Source organism: Bufo gargarizans, chromosome 3, assembly GCF_014858855.1.
Source record: "Bufo gargarizans isolate SCDJY-AF-19 chromosome 3, ASM1485885v1, whole genome shotgun sequence".
NCBI classification, from domain to species: domain Eukaryota; kingdom Metazoa; phylum Chordata; class Amphibia; order Anura; family Bufonidae; genus Bufo; species Bufo gargarizans.
The window spans coordinates 199,822,795-199,837,022 of NC_058082.1; the positions used below are offsets into that span (position 1 = coordinate 199,822,795).

At 53.8% G+C, this 14,228-nt stretch overlaps 1 protein-coding gene across 5 annotated transcripts in view; it reads left to right on the forward strand.

Annotated features, from left to right (window-relative positions):
• HERC2 (HECT and RLD domain containing E3 ubiquitin protein ligase 2) overlaps positions 1 to 14,228 on the forward strand; it is a 222,904-nt gene that overhangs the window by 99,710 nt on the left and 108,966 nt on the right. The window lies entirely within an intron of this gene.

The following is a 14,228-nucleotide window of genomic DNA, read 5'->3' on the forward strand; positions in this document are numbered from 1 at the left end:
TTTCTTATTCGGTAAAACTGACCTATGACCTTCATTCTCCAGGTCAGTATGATTACGGCGACACCACATTTTAGTTTTTCTTGTGTTATAATACTAATAAAAAAAAAATATATATTTTCATCATCGTATATTGACCCTCAAAGACCCTTAATTTTTTTTTTTTATAGTTAGGTGTACGGATCTGTGCAAGGGTTTTTTTTTAATTCAAATCGGTAATTTTATTTAATATTTTTCTGATACGCTGTTTTGCCTTAATATTGCGGGCGTTTTCGCATTGGGGGATGCCCAGTGTTTATATTTTTCTGGGGAAAGGGGTGATTTTAATTTTTTATTTTTATTTTTCATTTAGCAAATGGACTATTCAGTAAATTGCAATGTAGTTCTGCCACCTGCATGCCTACGTTGGAATATACATGTGAAAGGCATCGAAGCCTCAGCAATCCTGGCCTTTCACAGGCAATGAACAGCTCCCCCGATAGCTGCGTGGGGGAGCTGTTTCAAGCTGGGGTTTTTTGTGCTCTCAGATGCCATGCTCACATTTGACCACGGCATCTAAGGAGTTAACCCCTTAAGGACACAGCCTTTTTACACCTTAGGACCAGGCCATTTTTTGCAAATCTGACCAGAGTCACTTTAAGTGCTGATAACTTTAAAACGCTTTGACTTATCCAGGCCGTTCTGAGATTGTTTTTTCGTCACATATTGTACTTCATGACACTGGTAAAATAAAGTTAAAAAAATTTTTTTTTTTGCACCAAAAAATACCAAATTTAACAAAAATTTGGAAAAATTTGCAAATTTCAAAGTTTCAGTTTCTCTACTTCTGTAATACATAGTAATACCCCTAAAAATTGTGATGCCTTTACATTCCCCATATGTCTACTTCATGTTTGAATTATTTTGGGAATGATATTTTATTTTTTGGGGATGTTACAAGGCTTAGAAGTTTAGAAGCAAATCTTGAAATTTTTCAGAAATTTACAAAAACCAAATTTCTCGCCCATTTTCCTTGGGGGACACAGACCTTGGGTATAGCTCAGCTCCCTAGGAGGCGTGACACTAAGTAAAACTGTTAAGCCCCTCCTCCATCAGCTATACCCTCAGCCTGGAGATAGAGGCTACCAGTTTTAGCTTAGTGTCCAAGGAGGCAAGACACTCCCTGCTACTGCAGGGCTGTTTTCTCCTTGTTATTTTTACTTTTTCTTCTAATTTTGTTATTTTATTTTTTCCTAGGGATACCAGAGACGCATTTGACCTCTCTGCTCTCCCGGGGTTGAGCTGCGCCAGTGCCAACTTATCTGCACTGCTGCCTCCCCCACAGAAGCAATAGGAGGATCTGGGCAGCAATGGCTCCCCTACATCCCGCCAGCTAGGGGGTCGCCCGCACGCCAAGCCCCTCTTCCAGCTTCCTGCCACTGCGGTGCCAGTGGCTGAAGGGGCGACCCTGCTGGAAAGGACTGAGGGTGAAGACGTCGCACGGTGAGATGGCTATTCCAGCCCATACCCCGTCCCTATCTGCAGCATCTACCCCTCTGGGTAAGGGGGGCACCCGTGGTCGCTCATTCTGAGCGCTCATCTGCAGGACAATGCAGCACAGCAGCATCCTCAGCACCCCCACGCTTTTCCCCCCCACGCTGCTATCTTTCTCCCCCCCCCCCTCCCCCTCATCGGGGCTGACTCCATTTTTCTCTTCTCTCTCTCCCCCTTCCCGCCGAGAACGGGGGGCGGGGCTTAGCGGTCCCGGCAGGGGGCGGGGCTTCCGCGCGTCATTTTGGGGGCGGAGCTACGTTCTCCTTCACAGGAGACATTTCAAGCGCTGGAGGGGGCGGAGCTTGTTCCCCGCGCTTTCTGCTGAGGTTTCCCGCGCTTCCTCACTCCTGACAGGAAGCTGGGACACGGTGGGGGACTCTAACCTCCTGTGTACATCGCTCGGCTTCTGTGGGCGCTCTCTGCTGCTCACTGCTGTTCACTGCTTCTCTGCTGCTGCTGATCTGGGCCATCTCCTGACGTTCTTCTGAGGCACTGGTAGGACAGTTAACCCTCTCCTAACCCTCCTGGTCATAGCTGCTATAACCCTTTGTGGTCTCTATATTAGAGTACAACCACACTTCAGCATGTCAGATCCCACAGGTGCCCCCAAACCCTGGTACTATGCCTGTACCGCCTGTAAGGAACTTTTTCCGCGTGGGCAATTGGAGCCGCATTGCCTTGCATGTCAGGCCCCGGTGCAGGGCCCGCTTCCCGCTGCGCCCCCCGGTGCCTCTGAACCCCCTGACTGGGCTAGGTCTCTGTCTCAGGCGGTGGAAAGCCTTACACACGTAGTGGGCCGTCTCGTGGATAGACCGCCTCTCCCGCAGGCTGCCACAATCCCTGTCGCACCCGCTGGGACTACCGTTTCTGCCGCCCCCACTGGTTCCCTGCCTCCCAGCGAATCTTCCAGGGCCCGGCATACTCAGAAACGTTCAAGGGTTGAGCGCACATCTTCTCCAGATGCTTCGCTCTCTCCGCCATGCGTGCGAGCTCAGTCAAGTCTATCCTCTCAAAGGGATACGCTTTCTGAGGGAGAACTGGCGGATTCGGACGTGGACATGGACTCAGAGCTTCCGTCCAAATTGGCGTCCGCGGTGGGGCATCTTGTCACTAGCATCCGTGATACCTTTCAGCTACACGATGACCCCCCCAGCTCTGAACAGGCCGGCGTGTCCTTTCTCCGCCCCAAACAGGCCTCCAAGGTTTTTCCCATACACGCTGATTTTTCTTCTGTGGTATCCAAGGCTTGGACTCGGCCTAACGTCCGCTTTATTACACCCAAAAAGCTGGACATTTGTTATCCCTTTCCAGCGGATTCTGTGACCACGTGGACATCCCCGCCTAAGGTTGATCCTCCCGTGGCTCGCCTGTCCAAAAGCACTACTATTCCTGTACAGGACGGATCTTCCCTCCAGTCTGTTGAGGACCGTCGTACGGAATCCCTCTCCAAGGCCATATTTACTGCCTCTGGTTCGGCCCTTAGACCGGTCTTTGCCTCCGCCTGGGTTGGCAAAGCGGTCTCTGAATGGGGTTTGCAACTGGAACGGGAGTTAGGGTCGGACGTCCCTGTTCAGGACCTCCGTTCCTTAGCCCAACTAATTGTTCAGGCCGGAAAATTCGTCTGTGAGGCCTCCCTTGATGCGGGTGCCCTCATTGCCCGTTCCTCTGCCCTGGCAGTTTCTGTCAGGAGGGAACTCTGGCTGAAGGTTTGGGCGGCGGACGCCGCTTCCAAACGCTCTTTGGCCGGCCTACCATTCACGGGTTCCCGCCTGTTCGGAACCCGTCTGGACGAACTTATATCAGAGGCCACGGGTGGGAAGAGTACTCACCTCCCCCAGTCCAGGCCAATGGGCGCCCCCCGTGGTCGCGCTGGTTCGTCCCGTTTTCGGTCCTTTCGCAAGCCCACCGGGTCTAGACCCGCGGCCAGTTCTTCTTCCTCTGGCCCAGCCCAGGATAGACGCAAGAAGCCGTTTTTTCGGACGCAACCTACCTGGCGCAAGTCCCAGCCTGCACGGGCTCCCACAGGCCAGCAGCCCTCTGCCTGAAGGTGCGCCCCCACCCACCCGGGTGGGGGGCCGCCTTCTCCTATTCAGGAACGTATGGCGGGCCCACATCTCAGACGCATGGGCGCTCGAGATTGTATCTTGCGGATACAAAATCGAATTTGCGTCCATTCCGCCAGACCGTTTCTTCCGATCCCGTCCTCCGCGAGATCCCGTACGAGTGGCCGCCTTCTTCGCGGCCATTCACTCTCTAATGGACAAGGGTGTCGTCGCCCCCGTGCCTCCGACGGAAAGGTTCAGGGGGTTCTACTCGAACCTCTTTGTGGTTCCCAAGAAGGAAGGCTCAGTGCGTCCGATCTTGGACCTAAAACGCCTGAACCGTTTTCTCCGACTGCAGAGATTCCGGATGGAGTCTCTCAGGTCCGCAGTGGCCTCCCTGGAAAGAGGGGATTTCATGGCCTCAATCGACATTCAGGATGCATACCTCCACGTTCCGGTTGCTCCATGTCATCACCGCTTCCTGCGCTTTGCGGTGGGGGACGATCACTTCCAATTCGTCGCCCTTCCCTTTGGTCTGGCGACTGCTCCTCGAGTGTTCACCAAGGTCCTGGCCCCTGTCTTGGCCCTTCTACGTTCAAGAAGTGTTTTTCTTCTCCCATACTTGGACGACATCCTGGTCAAGGCACCCTCCTTCTCTCAGACATCCCGCAGTGTGGAACTCACTCTGGAGACCCTGACGCGGTTCGGTTGGATTATCAACCACCCCAAATCTTCCCTTACCCCCTCCAGACGGCTGATCTTCCTGGGGATGCTCCTGGATACAGAGTTGGCGGAGGTCCGCCTTCCGTCGGACAAGCGTCTGGCCCTTCGCGGGTCGGTTCGCAGTCTCCTCCGTCATCACCGCCCTTCCCTCAGATCCAGCATGCGGTTGTTGGGAAAGATGGTTGCCTGTTTCGAAGCGGTGCCGTTCGCACAATTCCGATCCCGCACCTTTCAGAGGGCAATTCTGTCGGCCTGGGACAAATCACTGAGGAGTCTGGACAGGACCTTTCTTCTGCCTCCCCTGGCTCGAGCTTCCCTCGGCTGGTGGTTGCATATCCCTCTAAGGGGGAAGTCCTTCCTTCCACTGAACTGGCTGGTGATTACCACAGATGCCAGCTTACGGGGGTGGGGGGGGGTTTTCCCTCCCCGGTCCGTCCAGGGCGTTTGGTCTCTATCGGAGTCCAGACTTCCAATCAATATTCTGGAACTGAGGGCGATTCTTCTGTCCCTCAGACACTGGACCCATCTGCTGAGGGCCACCCTGTTCGGATCCAATCGGACAATGCCACGGCTGTGGCATACATAAACCATCAGGGAGGCACTCGCAGCGCTGCAGCGATGCAAGAGGTGACCCTCATTCTCCTCTGGGCGGAGACGCACGTGCCGGCCTTATCTGCGATTTACATCCCGGGGGTGGACAACTGGGCGGCGGATTTCCTCAGCCGGTCCACCATCGACCCGGGAGAATGGTCCCTGCACCCAGAGGTGTTCGAAGCCCTTTGTCTTCGCTGGGGTCGCCCCGACGTGGACCTCATGGCCTCCAAATTCAACCACATACCTGGCCAGGGCACGGGACCCGAAGGCATACGGCGCCGACGCGCTCGTCCTTCCGTGGCGCGAATTCTCCCTTCTGTACGTCTTTCCTCCTTTTCCCCTCCTGCCACGGGTTCTTCGGAGGATCGCGGCAGAGGGCGTCCCCGCGATTCTAATCGCCCCGGATTGGCCCCGCCGGTCTTGGTACGCCGACCTAATGTTGCTGTTGGCAGACGCACCGTGGCCACTGCCCTCCAGGGAAGACCTTCTCTCTCAGGGACCGATCTTCCACGAGCATTTAGGCTCGCTACGTTTGACGGCGTGGCTATTGAGACCGCCGTCTTAATGCGACGGGGTTTCTCCGCGGACGTAGTCCGCACCATGATCCGGGCTCGTAAGCCCGTATCCTCTAGGATCTACTATCGGGTTTGGAGGTCCTATCTGGGGTTCTGTGAGTCCTGGAGCATCCCACCTCTCCGGTTTTCTCTTCCCACAATCCTGTCCTTCCTCCAGTCGGGTCTGGACCTGGGGCTGTGCCTCAGTTCTCTGAAGGGTCAGATTTCGGCGCTGTCTATTCTTCTCCAGCGTCCCCTGGCCCCTCTAGGGCCAATTAAGACCTTTTTACAAGGGGTGGCTCACTCTGTTCCGCCGTACCGCCCTCCAGTTCCTTCCTGGGACCTGAATGTGGTGCTCTCGGCGCTCCAATCAGCCCCCTTCGAGCCTTTACGGGAGGTCTCCCTTCGCCTTCTGTCCTGCAAGGTCCTCTTTCTTGTGGCCGTCACGTCTCTCCGACGGGTGTCGGAGTTAGCGGCTCTTTCTTGCTCCGAACCTTTCCTGATCTTCCACCAGGATAAGGTTGTGCTTCGGCCTGTCCCGACTTTCCTGCCAAAGGTGGTCTCCGCCTTTCACATCAATGAGGACATCGTCCTTCCGTCGCTCTGTCCCTCTCCTTCCCACCCCAGAGAACGGGAACTGCACCGTCTGGATGTGGTCAGGGCGTTGAGGATTTACTTGGAGGTCACCGGGTCCTTTCGGCGCACGGACTCCCTGTTTGTGGTTCCGGAGGGTTCGCGCAAAGGGTTGGCGGTCTCCAAGGTGGCTATTGCCCGTTTCATTAAACTGGCGGTGTCTGAGGCTTATCGAGCCAAGGGCAGACCTCCGCCTTTTGGCGTCACTGCTCATTCCACCAGAGCAGTCGGAGCTTCCTGGGCGCAGAGGCATCGGGCCTCGGCTGAACAGTTGTGCAAAGCAGCCACTTGGTCCTCTCTGCACACTTTCACAAAGTTCTATAGGGTGCATACGCATGCATCAGCGGATGCTGCGTTGGGCCGCCTGGTTTTGCAGGCAGCGGTTTCCTGATGCTCTGGTGGTGTTCCGCCTTGGGTTTGTGGTCCCTCCCTTCTTGGACTGCTCTTGAACGTCCCAAGGTCTGTGTCCCCCAAGGAAAATGGGCGAGAAAAGGAGATTTTTGTATAACTTACCAGTTAAATCTCTTTCTCGCTCTTCCTTGGGGGACACAGCACCCACCCTTCTGTGTTTGGTTACAGGGTTATGGTCTGGCGCCCCGTTGGGTTGCTGGCTGGTTGTTTCCGTTATTGGTTGTTATCCTTTCACTACTTGGACACGCAACTGGTAGCCTCTATCTCCAGGCTGAGGGTATAGCTGATGGAGGAGGGGCTTAACAGTTTTACTTAGTGTCACGCCTCCTAGGGAGCTGAGCTATACCCAAGGTCTGTGTCCCCCAAGGAAGAGCGAGAAAGAGATTTAACTGGTAAGTTATACAAAAATCTCCTTTTTTAGGGACCACTACAGCTCTGAAGTCACTTTGCGAGGCTTACATAAAAGAAACCACCCAAAAATGACCCCATTCTATAAACTACACCCCTCAAGGTATTCAAAACTGATTTTACAAACTTCGTTAACCCTTTAGGTGTTGCACAAGAGTTATTGGCAAATGGGGATGAAATTTGAGAATTTCATTTTTTTGGCTAATTTTCCATTTTAACCCATTTTTTCCACTAACAAAGCAAGGGTTAACAGCCAAACAAGACGGTATCTTTATTGCCCTGACTCTGCCGTTTACAGAAACACCCTATATGTGGCCGTAAACTACTGTACGGCCACACAGCGGGGCGTAGAGTGAAAGGTGCGCCATATGGTTTTTGGAAGGCAGGTTTTGCTGGACAGTTTTTTTGACACCATGTCCCATTTGAAGCCCCCTGATGCACCCCTAGAGTAGAAACTCCATAAAAGTGACCCTATCTAAGAAACTACACCCCTCAAGGTATTCAAAACTGATTTTACTAACTTCATTAACCCTTTAGGTGTTGCACAAGAGTTATTGGCAAATGGGGATGAAATTTGAGAATTTCATTTTTTTGCCTAATTTTCCATTTTAATATTTTTTTTCCAGTTACAAAGCAAGGGTTAACAGCCAAACAAAACTCATTATTTATGGCCCTGATTCTGTAGTTTACAGAAACACCCCATATGTGGTCGTAAACTGCTGTACGGGCACACGACAGGGCGCAGAAGGAAAGGAAAGCCATACGGTTTTTGGAAGGCAGATTTTGCTGGACTGTTTTTATTGACACCATGTCCCATTTGAAGCCCCCCTGATGCACCCCTAGAGTAGAAACTCCAAAAATGTGACCCCATTTTAGAAACTACGGGATAAGGTGGCAGTTTTCTTGGTACTAGTTTAGGGTACATATGATTTTTGGTTGCTCTATATTACACTTTTTGTGCGGCAAGGTAACAAGAAATAGCTTTTTTGGCACCGTTTTTTTTTTGTTATTTACAACATTCATCTGACAGGTTAGATCATGTGGTAATTTTATAGAGCAGGTTGTCACGGACGCGGCGATACCTAATATGTATACAATTTTTTTTATTTATGTAAGTTTTACACAATGAATTAATTTTTAAAACAAAAAAAAGTTTGTGTCTCCATAGTCTAAGAGCCATAGTTTTTTCAGTTTTTGGGCGATTATCTCATGTAGGGTCTCATTTTTTGCGGGATGAGATTACGGTTTTATTGGCACTATTTTGGGGTGCATATGACTTTTTGATCGCTTGCTGTTACACTTTTTGTGAAGTAAGATGACAAAAAATTGCTTTTTTTACACCGTTTATTTTTTTTTATTTTTTTACGGTAGTCACCTGAGGGGTTAGGTCATGTGATATTTTTATAGAGCCGGTCGATACGGACGCGGCGATACCTAATATGTATACTTTTTTTTATTTATGTAAGTTTTACACAATGATTTCATTTTTGAAACAAAAAAAATCATGTTTTAGTGTTTCCATAGTCTAAGAGCCATAGTTTTTTCAGTTTTGGGGCAATTATCTTGGGTAGGGTATGATTTTTGCGGGATGAGATGATGGTTTGATTGTTACAATTTTGGAGTACATACAACTTTTTTGATCACTTTTATTAACTTTTTTGGGAAGTAAGGTGGGCAAAATTTCAATTTCTCGCCCAGTTTCCTTGGGGGACACAGAAGACCTTGGGTATAGCTCATCTCCATAGGAGGCGTGACACTAAGTGAAAACTGTTAAGCCCCTCCTCCACAGCTATACCCTCAGCCTGGAGAGAGAGACTGCCAGTTTTTAGCTTAGTGTCCAAGGAGGCAAGACACTCCCTGCTCTGCAGGGCTGTTTTCTCCTTGTTTAAATTTTAGATTTTTACTTTTTTCTTTCTTTTTTGTTCCAGATCATCAGGGACAACAGAGACGCACTAGACCTCTCTGTTTCTCCCGGGGTTGAGCTGCGCCAGTGCCGGTCACCGCACTGCTGCCTCCCCCACAGAAGGCAAGGTGGACCAGGGCAGTCCAGCTCCCCTGCATCCCGCCAGCGCAAGGGTCGCCCGCACGCCAAGCCCCTCTTCCAGCGTCCTGCCACTACGGTGCCAGTAGCTGAAGGGGCGACCCTGCTGGAATGGACCGAGGGTGAAGACGGCTGTGGTAAGAGAGTGGCTTCTCCAGCCCTACGTCCCCCACCCAATGGTCTCCTGCGTGCCTGACCCCCATACTGGGCCTCTGGACCCTTCCCCTGCTGGACATAGGCTGGCCCCTGGGGTGCCGCTGTGCGGCAATCTGCTCCCCTTTTCTCCTGGCCTCATAGGACATGCTGCTAGTGAGGGGACTATATCCTGACCTCTCCGTCTCTGGGTCCCCCCCTGGCATCTGCGCTTCCCCCCATCTCGCCTAATCACATTGGGCTTACCGGAGGGGCAGGACGCTGCAGTGGAGTAAGGAGGACCCCTTACTCTTCCGGCCGGCGGGGTGGGCTCCCGCGGCCAGCGAGCCGCTATTCCGGCCCTCCTGTCTCTTCTGGCGGCGGGGTGGGCTCCCGCGGTCGGCAAAACCGCATTCCGGCCCCTGTCTTTTCCGGCCGGCCGGGTGGGCTCCCGCGGCCGGCAGAACCGCCACTCCGGGCCCCTGTATCTTCCGGCCGGCGGGGTGGGCTCCCGCGGCCAGCGAGCCGCCATTCCGGCCCTCCTGTCTCTTCTGGTGGCGGGGTGGGCTCCCGCGACCGGCAATACCGCATTCCGGCCCCTGTCTTTTCCGACCGGCCGGGTGGGCTCCGCGGCCGGCAAAACCGCCACTCCGGGCCCCTGTCTCTTTCGGCCGGCGGGGTGGGCTCCCGCGGCCGGCATTGGGCTTGACTGCCCCAGCAGGTGCCGGTCGGCGGGGCTCCGCTAATTGGTCCAAATAGCTGTGGAGGGCGGCCTGCTGGGCCGCAATCCCGACCGGCCCGCGGGGTGGGCTCCCGCGGCCGGTTTGAACCGCCATTCCGCCTCAGGTCCCGGCGGTATGACGGGCCGGACTCCGCAAATTTAGCCCCCGGCTTCGCGGCCTACTAGGCCGCACTTTTCCGGTCTCTGGTGGAGGGGGCGGGAACTTCTCCAGGCGCGATTTTTTTTCCCGCCTGGAGGTTCCTCCGCCCTCAGGGGATCGCACGCCGCCCTCCAGGCCGGATCCCTGTTAACCCTTTGGGTGCAGGCCGGCTCCCACAAATGGTTCTGTATAGTTGGCCCCCCTTTTTTTCTCCTGGTCTCTCAGGGCCCCTATATAGTGGCTCCCCTTTAGCCTCAGAAGCTGGGTAAAATTTTTATAATGATGAAATAATTAATAATAGATCATGATTTCTATTGGGCTGCGCAGGACGCTGCAGCCTCATCAGTAATGCTGCATGTCTGCATGACCTCTTTCCACAGGCGGCATGGTGTTGCGCTCCCAGCCTGCGTCGCTGCTAGGGCATTTCCCCTTTTAGGCGGTTTTTTCTTGCCTCTTCCAGGATACGGCGCTGGCCAAGTGCATTCGGACCTTCTGTAGGCAGCATTCATCGTCTCTCCAGTTATGGTGCCTGCCATGTGCATTCCCCCCCCCCCCCCCCCCCCCTCCTAGGCGGGCTACTGCACTCTCCCTGGCTGGCCATGTGCATGACCCCCTTCTTAGGCGGAATACTGCACCTTCACCGGATACGGTGCTGGCCATGTGCACGACCCCCTTCCATAAGCGGAACGCTGCACTCTCTGGATTTGCTGCCGGCCATGTGCGGGACCCCCTTCCTGGGCGGAACGCAGCACTCACTGGATTCGCTGCCGGCCATGTGCGTGACCCCCTTCCTGGGCGGAACGCAGCACTCTCAATGGATCTGTTGCCGATCATGTGCATGACCCCCTTTTTTAGGCGGAATACTGCACTCTCACCGGATACGGTACTGGCTATGTGCACGTCCCCCTTCCATTGGCGGAATGCTGCACTCTCGCTGATGTGCTATGTTGTACTATGTTGTACTATGTTATTGTGCTGCACTCACTGGTTTCGCTGCCGGACATTTCTTAGGCGGTATGCTGCACCCTTGTTGGATTCCCTGCCGGCCTTAGGTATGCCTCCTTCCCTCAGGCAGCATACATACATCCCTCTGTCGTTGGTTGTTTCCTTGCAGGTACGTTGCTGGCCACGTGCATGTACCCCATACATGGCAGGGTGCTTGCACTCTCGCTGGATCCGCTGTCGGCCATATGCGTGGCCCCTCTTCCGTAGGCGGTGTACGCACTCTTGCTGGATTCTCTGCCAGCCCGGGGCATGCCTTCCTTCCTCAGGCGACATGCACACATCCTTAGTGACTGTGTTTGTCTCTTGCCGGTACATTGCGGGCCATGTGTATGACTCCCATGCATGGCGGTGTGCTCGCACTCTCCCTGGATGAGATGCTGGCCATGTGCTTTACCCTCCCTTTTTCTGGGCGTTGTGCTACACTCTCACCGGATACATTGCTGGCCATGAGAATGGCCCTCTAACATGGGTGGAACGCTTGCACTTCCATTGGTTACGGTGCTGGCCTTGTGCGTGACCTCCTCTCACTTAAAGGGCAGAATTTGGCACGCTCATGAGATTCACGGCTGTCCTTATATGGCTGTGCTGGACTTGTACATGTCCCCCTTCGTTGGCAGAGTAGTTGCACTCTCGCTGAGTTCAGTGTTGGGTGTTTTATTGCACACTCATTTAATGCTAGGATATCCCTGTGCATGTTCCCCTTTCGCTAGGTGGAGCTCCTGCGTTCCTGCTGGTTTATAGGGTAATGTCCTGCTTCTCTGAAGTAGGTACGGCCTTAGGCATCACTCCCTTTTGGGACGGGTCTTTGCACTCTTGCCGACTGCTGTTGGCCAGGTACAATTTCCCCCCTTTCAGGGTGGACTGATTGCGTTCCTTCGCATGCTATGCTAGGTTTGTGCATAACTCCCTTTCAGGTTGCACTTTGCAATTCCGTACATGCTGTGGCACTCTGGGACGAGCCCCCCCTTTTTTCTAGGTGGGTTGGCCTTCTCGCTGCTTACGGGGCTGCTCGTACGTATGCCTCACCTGCTTCCTGCGGCATACCTTTGTTTCTTGGGAGACGATGCTTGCCGCCAGCCTTGCACTCGTCCCTAGGGAGTTCATTCTGTCCTCCTGACCGGACAGGCTCTTTTGCTCTCTGCTGCACCGAGCTGCCAGGGAGTGTTCGTGGGTCCTAGATGCATGCCCATGCGTCCTTCTGCGGCATTACTTCCCTGCGCTAGTGGTCACATGGTCGAGAGTGCTGTTGTCTGCAGCGCCTCTCGAATTCTTCGTTGGCTCTGGCAGGACTGCGGTTCCCTTGCCTGCTGCAATTTCCTCCTCTTCGGATGCAGTGTGGTATGAGTCCGTCCTCTTGGCGCCTCTACGCTTCTGTCTGATCTGCTACCGGGTTCGGGCTGCTCTTCTCGGGAAGGTCACCCGACTTCTCTTGGGTGCTGGATTACCCAGGTCCGGGGACCTCCGCCTTGGGTTCTTCAAGGTATTCGCCTTCTGCGAGACGGTGGACCGGGCGTCTCACAGTGTAGCGGGTTCTGCTTTTGAGTCTATGGCTTCCCTGTTGCCCACTCCTCCTCCTTTCGGTTGGAGGGTGTTTTGTCGGCCTCTGTCTCGACGGCCTTATCTCGCCGGCTTTGTTCGGCTCCCGCTCTATACGAATCACTCCGATGTGGCTTCTCGCCAGCCTTCGGAGGCTGTATTTTCACTGTCCTCCCCTCTGGGTAGAGCATGATTGTTCATGTGGATGGTTCCGGTGTTCCTTTTGGCCTCGTACCGTCTCCCTTGTTCATGCTGGCTGTATTAGCTGTGTGCCTATTTACCGAGTCTACCGCGTTCTGTCCCCCCACTGAGTGCAGATTGCGTGGCCCGTTCTAAGACGCTGGTCCTGATGTAGACTTGCTTTTCTCGATAACTTGGGGGGACTACCTCGGTCCAGATTGTCCTTTGATCTCCCTCACCGGGACTGTACAAAGTGGTTGCATCAGCATGGACTTTAGCCTGCCTTCCCCTGGCGTCTGGCGGATCCTTTGGGTTCTTTCCCTCTGTCCTCTGCTCCTCCGCTCGGGTGGATACGGGACAACATTGTTCGAGGGCCGACGGGGCTAGTTTTGTCGACCCTTCTGCCCGTGTTACTGGTCTGCGCCTGATCACATTGGGTTTTTCGCCTGCTTGCCAGGCGACTGTCCACTCCTGGCTGTGTTTCGTCCAGGATCTGTCGTAAGACTTAGGGTTTTTTTGTCTGGGGTTCTGTGGGAAGCTGTGCATTCCCCACTCTGAAGTTCTTTCCCCAAGGTTCTGTCTTTTCCTTGAGGTGTCAAGTGTCGGCGCTGTTCTAACTCTTCCAGCGTTCCCGGCCCTCTGGCCTGCCAAGACCTTCTTCCTCGGAGTGGCTCTTTGGTTCCTCTGTACTGTCCTTCGGTACCGCCCTGGGGACTGTATTCTGAGCTCTCGGCGCTCCAATCTTGTCCTTGGAGCCGTTACAGGAGTTCTCTCTATCCCTTCTGTCCTGTACGGTTGTGTTCCGTATCAGTCGTGTCTCTGACGGGTGCCGGAATGGCCCCTTTTTTTGTTACGAGCTTTCTGTCTTTTCCAGGACAGGGCTGTTCTGCATCCCGTTTCTTCCTTCCTTCTGAAGGTGGTGTTTGCCTTTCGCTTCAACACCTCACCTATTTGGACGTTGTTTGGGCCTTGCCGTTTTTACTTGGAGATCTCCGACTCTTGCAGACGTTCGGCCTCTTGGGTTTCCAGGAGGTCTGTGCATAGGGTTGACAGACTCCAGGGTGGTTTTCCTCCGCTTGATCAGATTGGCTATTGCTGAGGTTACCGCACCTAGGGCAGGATTCTGTCTTTGGTGTCACCGTTCCTTTCACCAGAGCGGTCGGTGCCTCCTGGGCTGGAGGCATTGGGCTTCGGCTGGGCATTTGGGCACGGCGGCCACAGGTCTGCCTTGCACGCCTTACTGAGTTTCTACAGGGTGCATACTCTGACTTTGGCGGATGCTGCCTTACCCCGCCTGGGTTTACAGGCGGCGGTTCATTGATGCCTTTCGGGTGCTTCACCTTGGTGCTGTGGTCCCTCCCCCTTTTGGACTGCTTTTGAACGTCCCAAGGTCTTCTGTGTCCCCCAAGGAAACTGGGCGAGAAAACGAGATTTTTGTATAACTTACCAGTAAAATCTCTTTCTCGCTCTTTCCTTGGGGGACACAGCACCCACCCATTCATTGTTTTTTCTCTGTGCGTTTTCCGAGTTTTTGTTACCCGTTGGGTAGTTGGCTTTT